Consider the following 20,248-nt stretch of genomic DNA (forward strand, 5'->3'; position numbering starts at 1 on the left):
CACAGGTATAGAATGTAGATGGATAGTATACTTAATGGATGATGACACAGAGGTAGGTACAGCAGTGGCCTACCGTACTGCTATATATAGTATACTGGTGGACACTGTCAGCAAACTGCAAAACTAAAATGCACCACAGGTATAGAATGTAGATGGATAGTATACTTAATGGATGATGACACAGAGGTAGGTACAGCAGTGGCCTACCGTACTGCTATATATAGTATACTGGTGGACACTGTCAGCAAACTGCAAAACTAAAATGCACCACAGGTATAGAATGTAGATGGATAGTATACTTAATGGATGATGACACAGAGGTAGGTACAGCAGTGGCCTACCGTACTGCTATAAGTATATATAGTATACTGGTGGACACTGTCAGCAAACTTCAAAACTAAAATGCACCACAAGTATAGAATGTAGATGGATAGTATACTTAATGGATGACGAGTGACGACACAGAGGTAGGTACAGCAGTGGCCTACCGTACTGCTATATATAGTATACTGGTGGACACTGTCAGCAAACTGCAAAACTAAAATGCACCACAGGTATAGAATGTAGATGGATAGTATACTTAATGGATGACGACACAGAGGTAGGTACAGCAGTGGCCTACCGTACTGCTATATATAGTATACTGGTGGACACTGTCAGCAAACTGCAAAACTAAAATGCACCACAGGTATAGAATGTAGATGGATAGTATACTTAATGGATGATGACACAGAGGTAGGTACAGCAGTGGCCTACCGTACTGCTATATATAGTATACAGGTGGACACTGTGTCAGCAAACTGCAAAACTAAAATGCACCACAGGTATAGAATGTAGATGGATAGTATACTTAATGGATGACGACACAGAGGTAGGTACAGCAGTGGCCTCCAGTACTGCTATAAGTATATATAGTATACTGGTGGACACTGTCAGCAAACTGCAAAACTAAAATGCACCACAGGTATAGAATGTAGATGGATAGTATACTTAATGGATGATGAGTGACGACACAGAGGTAGGTACAGCAGTGGCCTACCGTACTGCTATATATAGTATACTGGTGGACACTGTCAGCAAACTGCAAAACTAAAATGCACCACAGGTATAGAATGTAGATGGATAGTATACTTAATGGATGACGACACAGAGGTAGGTACAGCAGTGGCCTTCCGTACTGCTATATATAGTGTACTGGTGGACACTGTCAGCAAACTGCAAAACTAAAATGCACCACAGGTATAGAATGTAGATGGATAGTATACTTAATGGATGACGACACAGAGGTAGGTACAGCAGTGGCCTACCGTACTGCTATATATAGTATACTGGTGGACACTGTCAGCAAACTGCAAAACTAAAATGCACCACAGGTATAGAATGTAGATGGATAGTATACTTAATGGATGACGACACAGAGGTAGGTACAGCAGTGGCCTACCGTACTGTTATATATAGTATACTGGTGGACACTGTGTCAGCAAACTGCAAAACTAAAATGCACCACAGGTATAGAATGTAGATGGATAGTATACTTAATGGATGACGACACAGAGGTAGGTACAGCAGTGGCCTACCGTACTGCTATAAGTATATATAGTATACTGGTGGACACTGTCAGCAAACTGCAAAACTAAAATGCACCACAGGTATAGAATGTAGATGGATAGTATACTTAATGGATGACGAGTGACGACACAGAGGTAGGTACAGCAGTGGCCTACCGTACTGCTATATATAGTATACTGGTGGACACTGTCAGCAAACTGCAAAACTAAAATGCACCACAGGTATAGAATGTAGATGGATAGTATACTTAATGGATGATGACACAGAGGTAGGTACAGCAGTGGCCTACCGTACTGCTATAAGTATATATAGTATACTGGTGGACACTGTCAGCAAACTTCAAAACTAAAATGCACCACAAGTATAGAATGTAGATGGATAGTATACTTAATGGATGACGAGTGACGACACAGAGGTAGGTACAGCAGTGGCCTACCGTACTGCTATATATAGTATACTGGTGGACACTGTCAGCAAACTGCAAAACTAAAATGCACCACAGGTATAGAATGTAGATGGATAGTATACTTAATGGATGACGACACAGAGGTAGGTACAGCAGTGGCCTACCTTACTGCTATATATAGTATACTGGTGGACACTGTCAGCAAACTGCAAAACTAAAATGCACCACAGGTATAGAATGTAGATGGATAGTATACTTAATGGATGATAACACAGAGGTAGGTACAGCAGTGGCCTACCGTACTGCTATATATAGTATACAGGTGGACACTGTGTCAGCAAACTGCAAAACTAAAATGCACCACAGGTATAGAATGTAGATGGATAGTATACTTAATGGATGACGACACAGAGGTAGGTACAGCAGTGGCCTCCAGTACTGCTATAAGTATATATAGTATACTGGTGGACACTGTCAGCAAACTGCAAAACTAAAATGCACCACAGGTATAGAATATAGTTGGATAGTATACTTAATGGATGATGACACAGAGGTAGATACAGCAGTGGCCTACCGTACTGCTATATATAGTATACTGGTGGACACTGTCAGCAAACTGCAAAACTAAAATGCACCACAGGTATAGAATGTAGATGGATAGTATACTTAATGGATGATGACACAGAGGTAGGTACAGCAGTGGCCTACCGTACTGCTATATATAGTATACTGGTGGACACTGTCAGCAAACTGCAAAACTAAAATGCACCACAGGTATAGAATGTAGATGGAAAGTTTACTTAATGGATGACGACACAGAGGTAGGTTCAGCAGTGGCCTACCGTACTGCTATAAGTATATATAGTATACTGGTGGACACTGTCAGCAAACTGCAAAACTAAAATGCACCACAGGTATAGAATGTAGATGGATAGTATACTTAATGGATGACGACACAGAGGTAGGTACAGCAGTGGCCTACCGTACTGCTATAAGTATATATAGTATACTGGTGGACACTGTCAGCAAACTGCAAAACTAAAATGCACCACAGGTATAGAATGTAGATGGATAGTATACTTAATGGATGACGAGTGACGACACAGAGGTAGGTACAGCAGTGGCCTACCGTACTGCTATATATAGTATACTGGTGGACACTGTCAGCAAACTGCAAAACTAAAATGCACCACAGGTATAGAATGTAGATGGATAGTATACTTAATGGATGACGACACAGAGGTAGGTACAGCAGTGGCCTACCGTTCTGCTATAAGTATATATAGTATACTGGTGGACACTGTCAGCAAACTTCAAAACTAAAATGCACCACAAGTATAGAATGTAGATGGATAGTATACTTAATGGATGACGAGTGACGACACAGAGGTAGGTACAGCAGTGGCCTACCGTACTGCTATATATAGTATACTGGTGGACACTGTCAGCAAACTGCAAAACTAAAATGCACCACAGGTATAGAATGTAGATGGATAGTATACTTAATGGATGACGACACAGAGGTAGGTACAGCAGTGGCCTACCATACTGCTATATATAGTATACTGGTGGACACTGTCAGCAAACTGCAAAACTAAAATGCACCACAGGTATAGAATGTAGATGGATAGTATACTTAATGGATGACGACACAGAGGTAGGTACAGCAGTGGCCTACCGTACTGCTATATATAGTATACTGGTGGACACTGTGTCAGCAAACTGCAAAACTAAAATGCACCACAGGTATAGAATGTAGATGGATAGTATACTTAATGGATGACGACACAGAGGTAGGTACAGCAGTGGCCTCCAGTACTGCTATAAGTATATATAGTATACTGGTGGACACTGTCAGGAAACTGCAAAACTAAAATGCACCACAGGTATAGAATGTAGATGGATAGTATACTTAATGGATGATGACACAGAGGTAGGTACAGCAGTGGCCTACCGTACTGCTATATATAGTATACTGGTGGACACTGTCAGCAAACTGCAAAACTAAAATGCACCACAGGTATAGAATGTAGATGGATAGTATACTTAATGGATGATGACACAGAGGTAGGTACAGCAGTGGCCTACCGTACTTCTATATATAGTATACTGGTGGACACTGTCAGCAAACTGCAAAACTAAAATGCACCACAGGTATAGAATGTAGATGGATAGTATACTTAATGGATGACGAGTGACGACACAGAGGTAGGTACAGCAGTGGCCTACCGTACTGCTATATATAGTATACTGGTGGACACTGTGTCAGCAAACTGCAAAACTAAAATGCACCACAAGTATAAAATGTAGATGGATAGTAAACTTAATGGATGACAACACAGAGGTAGGTACAGCAGTGGCCTCCAGTACTGCTATATATAGTATACTGGTGGACACTGTGTCAGCAAACTGCAAAACTAAAATGCACCACAGGTATAGAATGTAGATGGATAGTATACTTAATGGATGACGAGTGACGACACAGAGGTAGGTACAGCAGTGGCCTACCGTACTGCTATATATAGTATACTGGTGGACACTGTCAGCAAACTGCAAAACTAAAATGCACCACAGGTATAGAATGTAGATGGATAGTATACTTAATGGATGACGACACAGAGGTAGGTACAGCAGTGGCCTACCGTACTGCTATAAGTATATATATTATACTGGTGGACACTGTCAGCAAACTTCAAAACTAAAATGCACCACAAGTATAGAATGTAGATGGATAGTATACTTAATGGATGACGAGTGACGACACAGAGGTAGGTACAGCAGTGGCCTACCGTACTGCTATATATAGTATACTGGTGGACACTGTCAGCAAACTGCAAAACTAAAATGCACCACAGGTATAGAATGTAGATGGATAGTATACTTAATGGATGACGACACAGAGGTAGGTACAGCAGTGGCCTACCGTACTGCTATATATAGTATACTGGTGGACACTGTCAGCAAACTGCAAAACTAAAATGCACCACAGGTATAGAATGTAGATGGATAGTATACTTAATGGATGACGACACAGAGGTAGGTACAGCAGTGGCCTACCGTACTGCTATATATAGTATACTGGTGGACACTGTGTCAGCAAACTGCAAAACTAAAATGCACCACAGGTATAGAATGTAGATGGATAGTATACTTAATGGATGACGACACAGAGGTAGGTACAGCAGTGGCCTCCAGTACTGCTATAAGTTTATATAGTATACTGGTGGACACTGTCAGCAAACTGCAAAACTAAAATGCACCACAGGTATAGAATGTAGATGGATAGTATACTTAATGGATGATGACACAGAGGTAGGTACAGCAGTGGCCTACCGTACTGCTATATATAGTATACTGGTGGACACTGTCAGCAAACTGCAAAACTAAAATGCACCACAGGTATAGAATGTAGATGGATAGTATACTTAATGGATGATGACACAGAGGTAGGTACAGCAGTGGCCTACCGTACTGCTATATATAGTATACTGGTGGACACTGTCAGCAAACTGCAAAACTAAAATGCACCACAGGTATAGAATGTAGATGGATAGTATACTTAATGGATGACGACACAGAGGTAGGTACAGCAGTGGCCTACCGTACTGCTATATATAGTATACTGGTGGACACTGTCAGCAAACTGCAAAACTAAAATGCACCACAGGTATAGAATGTAGATGGATAGTATACTTAATGGATGATGACACAGAGGTAGGTACAGCAGTGGCCTACCGTACTTCTATATATAGTATACTGGTGGACACTGTCAGCAAACTGCAAAACTAAAATGCACCACAGGTATAGAATGTAGATGGATAGTATACTTAATGGATGACGACACAGAGGTAGGTACAGCAGTGGCCTACCGTACTGCTATAAGTATATATAGTATACTGGTGGACACTGTCAGCAAACTGCAAAACTAAAATGCACCACAGGTATAGAATGTAGATGGATAGTATACTTAATGGATGACGAGTGACGACACAGAGGTAGGTACAGCAGTGGCCTACCGTACTGCTATATATAGTATACTGGTGGACACTGTGTCAGCAAACTGCAAAACTAAAATGCACCACAGGTATAGAATGTAGATGGAAAGTATACTTAATGGATGACGACACAGAGGTAGGTACAGCAGTGGCCTACCGTACTGCTATAAGTATATATAGTATACTGGTGGACACTGTCAGCAAACTGCAAAACTAAAATGCACCACAGGTATAGAATGTAGATGGATAGTATACTTAATGGATGACGACACAGAGGTAGGTACAGCAGTGGCCTACCGTACTGCTATAAGTATATATAGTATACTGGTGGACACTGTCAGCAAACTGCAAAACTAAAATGCACCACAGGTATAGAATGTAGATGGATAGTATACTTAATGGATGACGAGTGACGACACAGAGGTAGGTACAGCAGTGGCCTACCGTACTGCTATATATAGTATACTGGTGGACACTGTCAGCAAACTGCAAAACTAAAATGCACCACAGGTATAGAATGTAGATGGATAGTATACTTAATGGATGATGACACAGAGGTAGGTACAGCAGTGGCCTACCGTACTGCTATATATAGTATACTGGTGGACACTGTCAGCAAACTGCAAAACTAAAATGCACCACAGGTATAGAATGTAGATGGATAGTATACTTAATGGATGATGACACAGAGGTAGGTACAGCAGTGGCCTACCGTACTGCTATATATAGTATACTGGTGGACACTGTCAGCAAACTGCAAAACTAAAATGCACCACAGGTATAGAATGTAGATGGATAGTATACTTAATGGATGACGACACAGAGGTAGGTACAGCAGTGGCCTACCGTACTGCTATATATAGTATACTGGTGGACACTGTCAGCAAACTGCAAAACTAAAATGCACCACAGGTATAGAATGTAGATGGATAGTATACTTAATGGATGACGACACAGAGGTAGGTACAGCAGTGGCCTACCGTACTGCTATATATAGTATACTGGTGGACACTGTGTCAGCAAACTGCAAAACTAAAATGCACCACAGGTATAGAATGTAGATGGATAGTATACTTAATGGATGACAACACAGAGGTAGGTACAGCAGTGGACTACCGTACTGCTATAAGTATATATAGTATACTGGTGGACACTGTCAGCAAACTGCAAAACTAAAATGCACCACAGGTATAGAATGTAGATGGATAGTATACTTAATGGATGACGAGTGACGACACAGAGGTAGGTACAGCAGTGGCCTACCGTACTGCTATATATAGTATACTGGTGGACACTGTCAGCAAACTGCAAAACTAAAATGCACCACAGGTATAGAATGTAGATGGATAGTATACTTAATGGATGACGACACAGAGGTAGGTACAGCAGTGGCCTGCCGTACTGCTATATATAGTATACTGGTGGACACTGTCAGCAAACTGCAAAACTAAAATGCACCACAGGTATAGAATGTAGATGGATAGTATACTTAATGGATGACGACACAGAGGTAGGTACAGCAGTGGCCTACCGTACTGCTATATATAGTATACAGGTGGACACTGTGTCAGCAAACTGCAAAACTAAAATGCACCACAGGTATAGAATGTAGATGGATAGTATACTTAATGGATGACAACACAGAGGTAGGTACAGCAGTGGCCTCCAGTACTGCTATAAGTATATATAGTAAACTGGTGGACACTGTCAGCAAACTGCAAAACTAAAATGCACCACAGGTATAGAATGTAGATGGATAGTATACTTAATGGATGATGACACAGAGGTAGGTACAGCAGTGGCCTACCGTACTGCTATATATAGTATACTGGTGGACACTGTCAGCAAACTGCAAAACTAAAATGCACCACAGATATAGAATGTAGATGGATAGTATACTTAATGGATGATGACACAGAGGTAGGTACAGCAGTGGCCTACCGTACTGCTATATATAGTATACTGGTGGACACTGTCAGCAAACTGCAAAACTAAAATGCACCACAGGTATAGAATGTAGATGGATAGTATACTTAATGGATGACGACACAGAGGTAGGTACAGCAGTGGCCTACCGTACTGCTATAAGTATATATAGTATACTGGTGGACACTGTCAGCAAACTGCAAAACTAAAATGCACCACAGGTATAGAATGTAGATGGATAGTATACTTAATGGATGACGACACAGAGGTAGGTACAGCAGTGGCCTCCAGTACTGCTATTTGTATATATAGTATACTGGTGGACACTGTCAGCAAACTGCAAAACTAAAATGCACCACAGGTATAGAATGTAGATGGATAGTATACTTAATCGATGATGACACAGAGGTAGGTACAGCAGTGTCCTAATGTACTGCTATATATAGTATACTGGTGGACACTGTCAGCAAACTGCTAAACTAAAATGCACCACAGGTATAGAATGTAGATGGATAGTATACTTTATGGATGATGACACAGAGGTAGGTACAGCAGTGGCCTACCGTACTGCTATATATAGTATACTGGTGGACACTGTCAGCAAACTGCAAAACTAAAATGCACCACAGGTATAGAATGTAGATGGATAGTATACTTAATGGATGACGACACAGAGGTAGGTACAGCAGTGGCCTACCGTACTGCTATAAGTATATATAGTATACTGGTGGACACTGTCAGCAAACTGCAAAACTAAAATGCACCACAGGTATAGAATGTAGATGGATAGTATACTTAATGAATGACGACACAGAGGTAGGTACAGCAGTGGCATACCGTACTGCTATAAGTATATATAGTATACTGGTGGACACTGTCAGCAAACTGCAAAACTAAAATGCACCACAGGTATAGAATTTAGATGGATAGTATACTTAATGGATGACGAGTGACGACACAGAGGTAGGTACAGCAGTGGCCTACCGTACTGCTGTATATAGTATACTGGTGGACACTGTGTCAGCAAACTGCAAAACTAAAATGCACCACAAGTATAGAATGTAGATGGATAGTATACTTAATGGATGACGACACAGAGGTAGGTACAGCAGTGGCCTTCCGTACTGCTATATATAGTGTACTGGTGGACACTGTCAGCAAACTGCAAAACTAAAATGCACCACAGGTATAGAATGTAGATGGATAGTATACTTAATCGATGACGACACAGAGGTAGGTACAGCAGTGGCCTACCGTACTGCTTTATATAATATACTGGTGGACACTGTCAGCAAACTGCAAAACTAAAATGCACCACAGGTATAGAATGTAGATGGATAGTATACTTAATGGATGACGACACAGAGGTAGGTACAGCAGTGGCCTACCGTACTGCTATATATAGTATACTGGTGGACACTGTGTCAGCAAACTGCAAAACTAAAATGCACCACAGGTATAGAATGTAGATGGATAGTATACTTAATGGATAACGACACAGAGGTAGGTACAGCAGTGGCCTACCGTACTGCTATAAGTATATATAGTATACTGGTGGACACTGTCAGCAAACTGCAAAACTAAAATGCACCACAGGTATAGAATGTAGATGGATAGTATACTTAATGGATGACGACACAGAGGTAGGTACAGCAGTGGCCTACCGTACTGCTATATATAGTATACTGGTGGACACTGTCAGCAAACTGCAAAACTAAAATGCACCACAGGTATAGAATGTAGATGGATAGTATACTTAATGGATGACGACACAGAGGTAGGTACAGCAGTGGCCTACCGTACTGCTATATATAGTATACTGGTGGACACTGTGTCAGCAAACTGCAAAACTAAAATGCACCACAGGTATAGAATGTAGATGGATAGTATACTTAATGGATGACGACACAGAGGTAGGTACAGCAGTGGCCTCCAGTACTGCTATAAGTATATATAGTATACTGGTGGACACTGTCAGCAAACTGCAAAACTAAAATGCACCACAGGTATAGAATGTAGATGGATAGTATACTTAATGGATGATGACACAGAGGTAGGTACAGCAGTGGCCTACCGTACTGCTATATATAGTATACTGGTGGACACTGTCAGCAAACTGCAAAACTAAAATGCACCACAGGTATAGAATGTAGATGGATAGTATACTTAATGGATGATGACACAGAGGTAGGTACAGCAGTGGCCTACCGTACTGCTATATATAGTATACTGGTGGACACTGTCAGCAAACTGCAAAACTAAAATGCACCACAGGTATAGAATGTAGATGGATAGTATACTTAATGGATGACGACACAGAGGTAGGTACAGCAGTGGCCTACCGTACTGCTATATATAGTATACAGGTGGACACTGTGTCAGCAAACTGCAAAACTAAAATGCACCACAGGTATAGAATGTAGATGGATAGTATACTTAATGGATGACAACACAGAGGTAGGTACAGCAGTGGCCTCCAGTACTGCTATAAGTATATATAGTATACTGGTGGACACTGTCAGCAAACTGCAAAACTAAAATGCACCACAGGTATAGAATGTAGATGGATAGTATACTTAATGGATGATGACACAGAGGTAGGTACAGCAGTGGCCTACCGTACTGCTATATATAGTATACTGGTGGACACTGTCAACAAACTGCAAAACTAAAATGCACCACAGGTATAGAATGTAGATGGATAGTATACTTAATGGATGACGACACAGAGGTAGGTACAGCAGTGGCCTACCGTACTGCTATAAGTATATATAGTATACTGGTGGACACTGTCAGCAAACTGCAAAACTAAAATGCACCACAGGTATAGAATGTAGATGGATAGTATACTTAATGGATGACGACACAGAGGTAGGTACAGCAGTGGCCTACCGTACTGCTATAAGTATATATAGTATACTGGTGGACACTGTCAGCAAACTGCAAAACTAAAATGCACCACAAGTATAGAATGTAGATGGATAGTATACTTAATGGATGACGAGTGACGACACAGAGGTAGGTACAGCAGTGGCCTACCGTACTGCTATATATAGTATACTGGTGGACACTGTGTCAGCAAACTGCAAAACTAAAATGCACCACAAGTATAGAATGTAGATGGATAGTATACTTAATGGATGACGACACAGAGGTAGGTACAGCAGTGCACTCTGCACTGTACTCCTATATAATATTAATTATACTGGTGGTCCCCAGTCCCCACAATAAAGCAGCACACTGAGCACAGATATGGAGTGTTTTTCAGGCAGATAATGTATACTGGTGGTCACTGTCAGCAAAACTCTGCACTGTACTCCTGCTATAGCTGCTCCCCAGTCCCCACAATTAAGCAGTGTGAGCACTCAGCACAGATATATTATGCAGCACACTGAGCACAGATATGGTATGGAGCGTTTTTTTCAGGCAGAGAACGAATAAAAACTGGTGGTCACTTATCAGCAAAACTCTGCACTGTACTCCTCCTAACAGCTGCTCCCCAATCCTCCCCACAATTAAGCAATAAACCAATCAACTTCTACAATAAACGGAGAGGACGCCAGCCACGTCCTCTCCCTATCATCTCCAATGCACGAGTGAAAATGGCGGCGACGCGCGGCTGCTTATATAGAATCCGAATCTCGCGAGAATCCGACAGCGGGATGAAGACGTTCGGGCGCGCTCGGGTTAGCCGAACAAGGCAGGAAGGTTCTAACCTGCCTCGGACCCGTGTAAAAAAGGTGAAGTTCGGGGGGGTTCGGTTTCCGAGAAACCGAACCCGCTCATCACTAATATATATATATATATATATATATATACAGAGCCGGCCCTAACCAATATGATGCCCTAGGCAAGATTTTGACTGGTGCCCCCTAGCACCACCGCTGGTTCCGCCCAGTGTCGGACTGGAGCATGAAGGGCCCACCTGGGGTATGCAGAGGTTTGGCTAATCATTATAGAGTACCTGGTCTGGACTCCTTGATAATTTATATAGTAAAGACTGCTAGTGCATGCATGATAATGTGCCAGATTAAAGACAGCAATGTACTGTAGAGAATACATCATAATCCTGTGCAGTATAAGGTAACATATGTATAATATATAATTCAAGTGCACAGTCTAGAACCTGATCCCTAGAGGAGGAGGGCCCACCAGGCAGTGGGGCCTACCGGTGGTTTCCCCTGTACCCCTGTGGGCCAGTCCAAGACTGGTTCCACCTTTGACCCTGCACCTCTTTCCCAGCACCATCACCCCTCACCCATCACAGTCCTTATTTTGGTATTTGTACCCCCTATATTTTAAATAGGAACAGTTCGCACATTTGGCGCACAGCCCAAAAAGGGATGTGTTTTTGCTGGCAAGGGGCATGGCCACACAATAGTACCCCCAATTCCAATTACGCCACACAGTACTGCAACTTTATTCACATTTGATCATGCGATAGTGTCCATAATTCATAGTACATCACACAGTAGTATCACTTTACCTTATAAACATTACTCCTCACAGTAGAGCCCCTTATTCACATTGCATCACACTGAATTGCTCCTTATTCACATTACACCACACCATATTGCTCTTTATTCACATTACACCAGACAGTAGTGCCCTTTCTATACGCAATGCCACATAGTAGAGCACCTTATACACATAACACCACACATTAGTAATGCATTTATACACATAATTCCACACAGTAATACACCTTAAACGTTATGACAACCTTTATTAATGCCCTTTTACACATAATGTCCCTTACACATATGCCACACATTATTAATGCCCTTATACACATAATGACACACATAGTGCCCCCTACACATTTGCTGCACATTATTAGTGCCCCTATACACATAATGACACACGTACACTAGTACCCTGTTACACATATGCCGCACATTATTAATGCCCATATACACATAATGACACACATAGTGCCCCTTACAAATATGTTGCACATTATTGATGCATTTTTACATGACACACATAATGCTCCTTATACATATTCTGAACACTACTGCACAACCAACCCACTCACATGCACATAGCACTCACACTGCCATGAACACTGTGACCTCTGCCTCTGCTTGGATACAGATGTGTCCTCATAAATCTTGCCTCAATGCTAACGTCGGGCACCTTTTTTTATGAAAATTCATCTTATTTGCATTGCTATGTGGCTAGGATGCACAAGCAGCTTCTGCTGATTAAAATTATATGCAGCATGCCTATATACTGTGTGAGACTGTGGCTGTATCTGCATACGGAATGCTACACACAGAATATAGGCATGCCGCATATCACTTTAATCAGCAGAAGCTGCTGATGCCCCTAAGCATATCAAATGCCCTAGGCAATTGCCTAGTTTGCCTATGCCTATGGCCGTGTGTGTGTGTGTGTGTGTGTGTGTGTGTGTGTGTGTGTGTGTGTGTGTGTGTGTGTGTGTGTGTGTGTGTGTGTGTATACACACACACACAGATGTATGTTCTATAATAAAAGCTGACCATTAGGGGCTTTTATAACTGATAACATAGAATTTGCTGTAACCAATAGCAATGCTAGAGCAATAAAGAGAGAGTTAAATTTAGTTTACAGTAAATGTTGTGCAAAAGTACATAGCAACAGTTTTCATAATTGTGTGAAATGAGATGCATGTCTGACAAAGTCAGGTCACATAACCTCCTACTGAAAGGCCAATTTGCAAATCCTCTGAACAACAGTAAAAATATAGTCTGTTTGCAAGGGTATGGGTCGTTGGGCCGACACAATTTAGGTTGTCAGTCATTAGGTCGACCACTATTTGTCGACATGCATTAGGTTGACAGGGTCAATAGGTCGACATGGTCATTAGGTCGACATGTACTAGGTCAACAGGTCAAAAGGTCGACATGAGTTTTTTTTACCTTTTTGGGTGTCGTTTTCTTCGTAAAGTGATGTGAAACCCCAATTAGTGCACCGTGTCCCCTCGTATGGCTCGCTTAGCTCACCATGCTTTGGGCAAGGTACCTCGCTCCACTACCGCTGTGCTCGGCACAGGTTACCGTTCTCAGTTGTAGTCCACGTGGATCGTAAAGTATGAAAAAGTCCAAAATATTTTTAAAAATGTGAAATAACGCTTGTCGACCTTTTGGCCTGTCGACCTAGTACATGTGGACCTAATGACCATGTCGACCTAGTGACCTGTCGACCTAATGCATGTCGACCTATAGTGGTCAACCTAATGACTGTCGACCTAAGTGGTGTTGACCTAATGACCATATCCCGTTTGCAAGGCTTTGGGGGGCAGATTATGCTTTTGGTGTAGGAGACACCGAAGCATAATCTGCTATAAATTCCGGCATCAAGTGGAGGAGCAGCCCACTGCAAGGTTTGTTCCTTCTGTAGGGCATATTGGAAGGTTCCTTGCTACATGTAGGCTAGTCACGAGAATGTACCTTGTAGCATACATTACTCAAAGGACTATTTCATGGAAAAATTGTGTATTTCCGCATACAGTGTTTGCAGAGCTCTGTTAATATCAAGTTACGTGGGCTATCGCAATATATTACATACAAATTATCATCATCTGTGTGTACTTGCACCAGTCCTATAGAAGGTGCAAGATCCTAGCAACCATTCAAGGTACAGTATTTACATGTTGTTCTGTGTGGACTATATATTTGTGAAGACAATACAGTTAGACAAGTGCAAAATGGGTGATTATCTGCATAGTCGCACATATGTTTGTTTTCTTGGCATGTGCTGTGAAAATCCACACAAGATGCTCTATGCAGATGGGTGTATATTCCACTTTACATCTGCCCCTGCGTGTTGTGAAACACAATATTACAATCTAGTGTGTTGAGAGGAGTGGTCTCTCACCTGAATTGTCCACATTCTGGTGGGATCAGCTCACTCCAAGGGAGAGGAAAACAAGACCAGCACATTATGCAGCTGCAGTAGTAGTTTGGAATTCTGGGTTTTCTGGGCTGCACAGCTCAAAGTGGAAATATGGAATTCAAAGTTTTCCAGGTCACCCAGAGCCAGCAGAAAATCAGCAGCAAGGGAAAAGTTTAAAACTCTCATTCACCTTGTCTTCCACGCACTGATGTTAGCAGGGAAGTGACTGTAGTACCAGGGACCAAGGGCTATGCTGGGAGAGTATGGCTGATTGTGGCTGCAAGCCACTGCAGCGGATTGACTGCTAAGCACGGGGAGTGTTGGGACCTTTTATGTTCATTTACTTATTTTCTGTATTCACCTATATTTCTGGGCCTAAGCCTGGGCATGCTGTTCTTCAGTGTCTACTGCCAGTAAAAAGACACTGTGTATTCACAGAAAGTCTGCCTACCGAGTCCTCATTCCAAGTACCTGTTTTACACAAAAAAAATGGCGTTTCTTAGTGGGCAACTATAAAGGGCAATCCCCCCTCATGCTTTATGACACTCATAAGCATATGTGGAAATATGGCCTACTGTCTACAATGGCTAACACCATCTAAAGACATTCTTAGGTTTCTTTTTCTTCTTTTTTTTCTGTATGGGGACAACTAACTACAGTAGCTCTTCCACCAGAAACATATACCCTCATGACTACAAGCAACACACCCAATCCCAAGAATGACAAAAGGATCATGAGACCTCATCCCATGGGTCCTGGTTTCCCAGCTAAGGTATCCACCCCCATCTGCATGGGAAACCCAAGTCTTTCTAGGTTTGAAATCCTGTGCTATCCATGGCAGAACAACATAGGGTACTCAGCCACGCCTCCTTGAGCTACACATCTACTCAGCATCACTGCCCCTTCCTTGTGAGGCCTGCAGCTTCCTGTATATTGTTAAAAATAATGACACTAGGACATTGTCTATATACATTGCTCTGCTTTCATTTAAATATTGTTTAATACACATACTTGCTTACTTTCATTCCTTGCTTCTGGGATATATGGAGTAGAGGAGCTTGTTATGTTTTGGCGACAATCACAATGTTGACAAACATAACGGGCCAAATGTAATAGAGTGGGTGATTGTCTGCATAGTCGCACATATGTTTGTTTTCTTGGCATGTGCTGTGAAAATCCACACAAGATGCTCTATGCAGATGGGTGTATATTCCACTTTACATCTGCCCCTGCGTGTTGTGAAACACAATATTACAATCTAGTGTGTTGAGAGGAGTGGTCTCTCACCTGAATTGTCCACATTCTGGTGGGATCAGCTCACTCCAAGGGAGAGGAAAACAAGACCAGCACATTATGCAGCTCCAGTAGTAGTTTGGAATTCTGGGTTTTCTGGGCTGCACAGCTCAAAGTAAAAATATGGAATTCAAAGTTTTCCAGGTCACCCAGAGCCAGCGGAAAATCAGCAGCAAGGGAAAAGTTTAAAACTCTCATTCACCTTGTCTTCCACGCACTGATGTTAGCAGGGAAGTGACTGTAGTACCAGGGACCAAGGGCTATGCTGGGAGAGTATGGCTGATTGTGGCTACAAGCCACTGCAGCGGATTGACTGCTAAGCACGGGGAGTGTTGGGACCTTTTATGTTCATTTACTTATTTTCTGTATTCACCTATATTTCAGGGCCTAAGCCTGGGCATGCTGTTCTTCAGTGTCTACTGCCAGTAAAAAGACACTGTGTATTCACAGAAAGTCTGCCTACCGAGTCCTCATTCCAAGTACCTGTTTTACACAAAAAAATTGGCGTTTCTTAGTGGGCAACTATAAAGGGCAATCCCCCCTCATGCTTTATGACACTCATAAGCATATGTGGAAATATGGCCTACTGTCTACAATGGCTAACACCATCTAAAGACATTCTTAGGTTTCTTTTTCTTTTTTTTTTTTCTGTATGGGGACAACTAACTACAGTAGCTCTTCCACCAGAAACATATACCCTCATGACTACAAGCAACACACCCAATCCCAAGAATGACAAAAGGATCATGAGACCTCATCCCCTGGGTCCTGGTTTCCCAGCTAAGGTATCCACCCCCATCTGCATGGGAAACCCAAGTCTTTCTAGGTTTGAAATCCTGTGCTATCCATGGCAGAACAACATAGGGTACTCAGCCACGCCTCCTTGAGCTACACATCTACTCAGCATCACTGCCCCTTCCTTGTGAGGCATGCAGCTTCCTGTATATTGTTAAAAATAATGACACTAGGACATTGTCTATATACATTGCTCTGCTTTCATTTAAATATTGTTTAATACACATACTTGCTTACTTTTATTCCTTGCTTCTGGGATATATGGAGTAGAGGAGCTTGTTATGTTTTGGCGACAATCACAATGTTGACAAACATAACGGGCCAAATGTAATAGAGTGAGAGTTTCAAAAAGTGAGAGATTTGGTAAGGTTTTGCAGTTTTTTTTTAAAGTGCCAATCATTTACACAGCAAGATCAACCTGGTTTTGCAGTGTAAATGATTGCCACTTTAACAAAAACTGAAAAACCTTACCAAATCTTTCACTTTCTGAAACTCTCACTCTATTACATTTGGCCCATTAACTGTAATGTCATCAGACATGTTTAAAATATCGACGACCAAAATGTCGACAGGCACATAATGTCGACACCCTATTTTAAGTCTAACCCTAACTCTAAAACTTATATTGTGGATTTTTTAACATTGTCGAAATTTCATGTCATCATTTTAACTGTTGATATTTTTGCAGATGGTGACGTGTTAAACATGTCGACATTATGGCATTCAACATGGTGTCGACCTTTTGACTGTCGACATTGTAACTGTCGACACAATGACTACATTCTGAACAGGGCCGGTTCGAGCCCTCTCTGCCCCCCGGGCAGGAAATGGGGGCGTGGCTCAATACAGGGTGCGTGGTCAGTTACGCCCCCTGTACAGTAGTAGCACCGCTGAAATGCTGAGCGGTGCTCGATGACGTCATCGCGCACCGCACAGCAAAAGGTCCTCTTTACGAAGGGAAACTAGACGCTACGCGTCTAGTTCCCTTCGTGGAGAGGACCTTCTGCTTTGCGGTGCGCGATGACGTCATCGCGTACTGCACAGCAAAGGTCCTCTCCACGTAGGGAAACTAGACGCTACGCGTCTAGTTCCCTTCACAGGGGGACACAGCCGGGGGACACAGCGGGCAGCGGAGGGCACAGCAGTAGCGGATCTTGCCATGGTGCGGCGCCCTCCGGAAGGCGGCGCCCTGGGCAAAAGTCCTGCTTGCCCGTGGCAAGATCCGCTACTGATTCTGAAGTAAAGGTATGAAAAGAAGATGTGGAAAGCATATGATAATGTTAATTTCAGTCACGCCTGCCCATTCCGTGTTCATTCCTGCAATTGGGGCTTGTTGACCTGATTCAGCACAGATAGTTAAATCAAATTGACTAAGGTGATAATTAAGTCACCTGTTAAAACCAGGAACATTGGGGAGGCTTGAGAACCACGTTTGGAAACCTCTGCCCTACACTGACACTGGGAGCATTGCCCTGCATTGTTTGGCTCAATTTCCTACACAGATTTTAAATTCAACATATGCTGCGCAAATGGGTTTAGGTGCTGGCTCACTGATTTAAGGAGACAGAACCACACCCAAGCATATTAATTAGAGATGAGCGGGTTCGGTTTCTCTGAATCCGAACCCGCCAGAACTTCATGTTTTTTTTCACGGGTCCGAGCGACTCGGATCTTCCCGCCTTGCTCGGTTAACCCGAGCGCGCCCGAACGTCATCATGACGCTGTCGGATTCTCGCGAGGCTCGGATTCTATCGCGAGACTCGGATTCTATATAAGGAGCCGCGCGTTGCCGCCATTTTCACACGTGCATTGAGATTGATAGGGAGAGGACGTGGCTGGCGTCCTCTCCATTTAGATTATAAGAGACTGAGAGAGATTTACTGGAGCTGACTAGGAGGAGTACTGTTACTGTAGAAGTGTAGAGACTGAGTGGAGAGAGTTTACTAGTGAGGACAGTGCAGTTTACTTTATAATCCGTTCTCTGCCTGAAAAAAGCGATACACAGCACACAGTGACTCAGTCACATACCATATCTGTGTGCACTGCTCAGGCTCAGGCCAGTGTGCTGCATCATCTATTATCTATATATAATATTATATATATCTGTCTGACTGCTCAGCTCACACAGCTTATAATTGTGGGGGAGACTGGGGAGCACTACTGCAGTGCCAGTTATAGGTTATAGCAGGAGCCAGGAGTACATAATATATTATATAGTGAGTGACCACCAGACACACAGTGCAGTTTATTTAATATATCCGTTCTCTGCCTGAAAAAAGCGATACACACAGTGACTCAGTCAGTCACATACCATATCTGTGTGCACTGCTCAGGCTCAGGCCAGTGTGCTGCATCATCTATATATATTATATATCTGTCTGACTGCTCAGCTCACACAGCTTATAATTGTGGGGGAGACTGGGGAGCACTACTGCAGTGCCAGTTATAGGTTATAGCAGGAGCCAGGAGTACATAATATTATATTAAAATTAAACAGTGCACACTTTTGCTGCAGGAGTGCCACTGCCAGTGTGACTAGTGACCAGTGACCTGACCACCAGTATATATAATATTAGTAGTATACTATCTCTTTATCAACCAGTCTATATTAGCAGCAGACACAGTACAGTGCGGTAGTTCACGGCTGTGGCTACCTCTGTGTCGGCACTCGGCAGCCCGTCCATAATTGTATATACCACCTAACCGTGGTTTTTTTTTCTTTCTTTATACATACATACTAGTTACGAGTATACTCTCTCTTTATCAACCAGTCTATATATTAGCAGCAGACACAGTACAGTGCGGTAGTTCACGGCTGTGGCTACCTCTGTGTCGGCACTCGGCAGCCCGTCCATAATTGTATATACCACCTAACCGTGGTTTTTTTTTCTTTCTTTATACATACATACTAGTTACGAGTATACTATCTCTTTATCAACCAGTCTATATATTAGCAGCAGACACAGTACAGTGCGGTAGTTCACGGCTGTGGCTACCTCTGTGTCGGCACTCGGCAGCCCGTCCATAATTGTATATACCACCTAACCGTGGTTTTTTTTTCTTTCTTTATACATACATACTAGTTACGAGTATACTATCTCTTTATCAACCAGTCTATATATTAGCAGCAGACACAGTACAGTGCGGTAGTTCACGGCTGTGGCTACCTCTGTGTCGGCACTCGGCAGCCCGTCCATAATTGTATATACCACCTAACCGTGGTTTTTTTTTCTTTCTTTATACATACATACTAGTTACGAGTATACTATCTCTTTATCAACCAGTCTATATATTAGCAGCAGACACAGTACAGTGCGGTAGTTCACGGCTGTGGCTACCTCTGTGTCGGCACTCGGCAGCCCGTCCATAATTGTATACTAGTATC

Source organism: Pseudophryne corroboree, chromosome 6 (genome assembly GCF_028390025.1).
Source record: "Pseudophryne corroboree isolate aPseCor3 chromosome 6, aPseCor3.hap2, whole genome shotgun sequence".
Taxonomy (NCBI): domain Eukaryota; kingdom Metazoa; phylum Chordata; class Amphibia; order Anura; family Myobatrachidae; genus Pseudophryne; species Pseudophryne corroboree.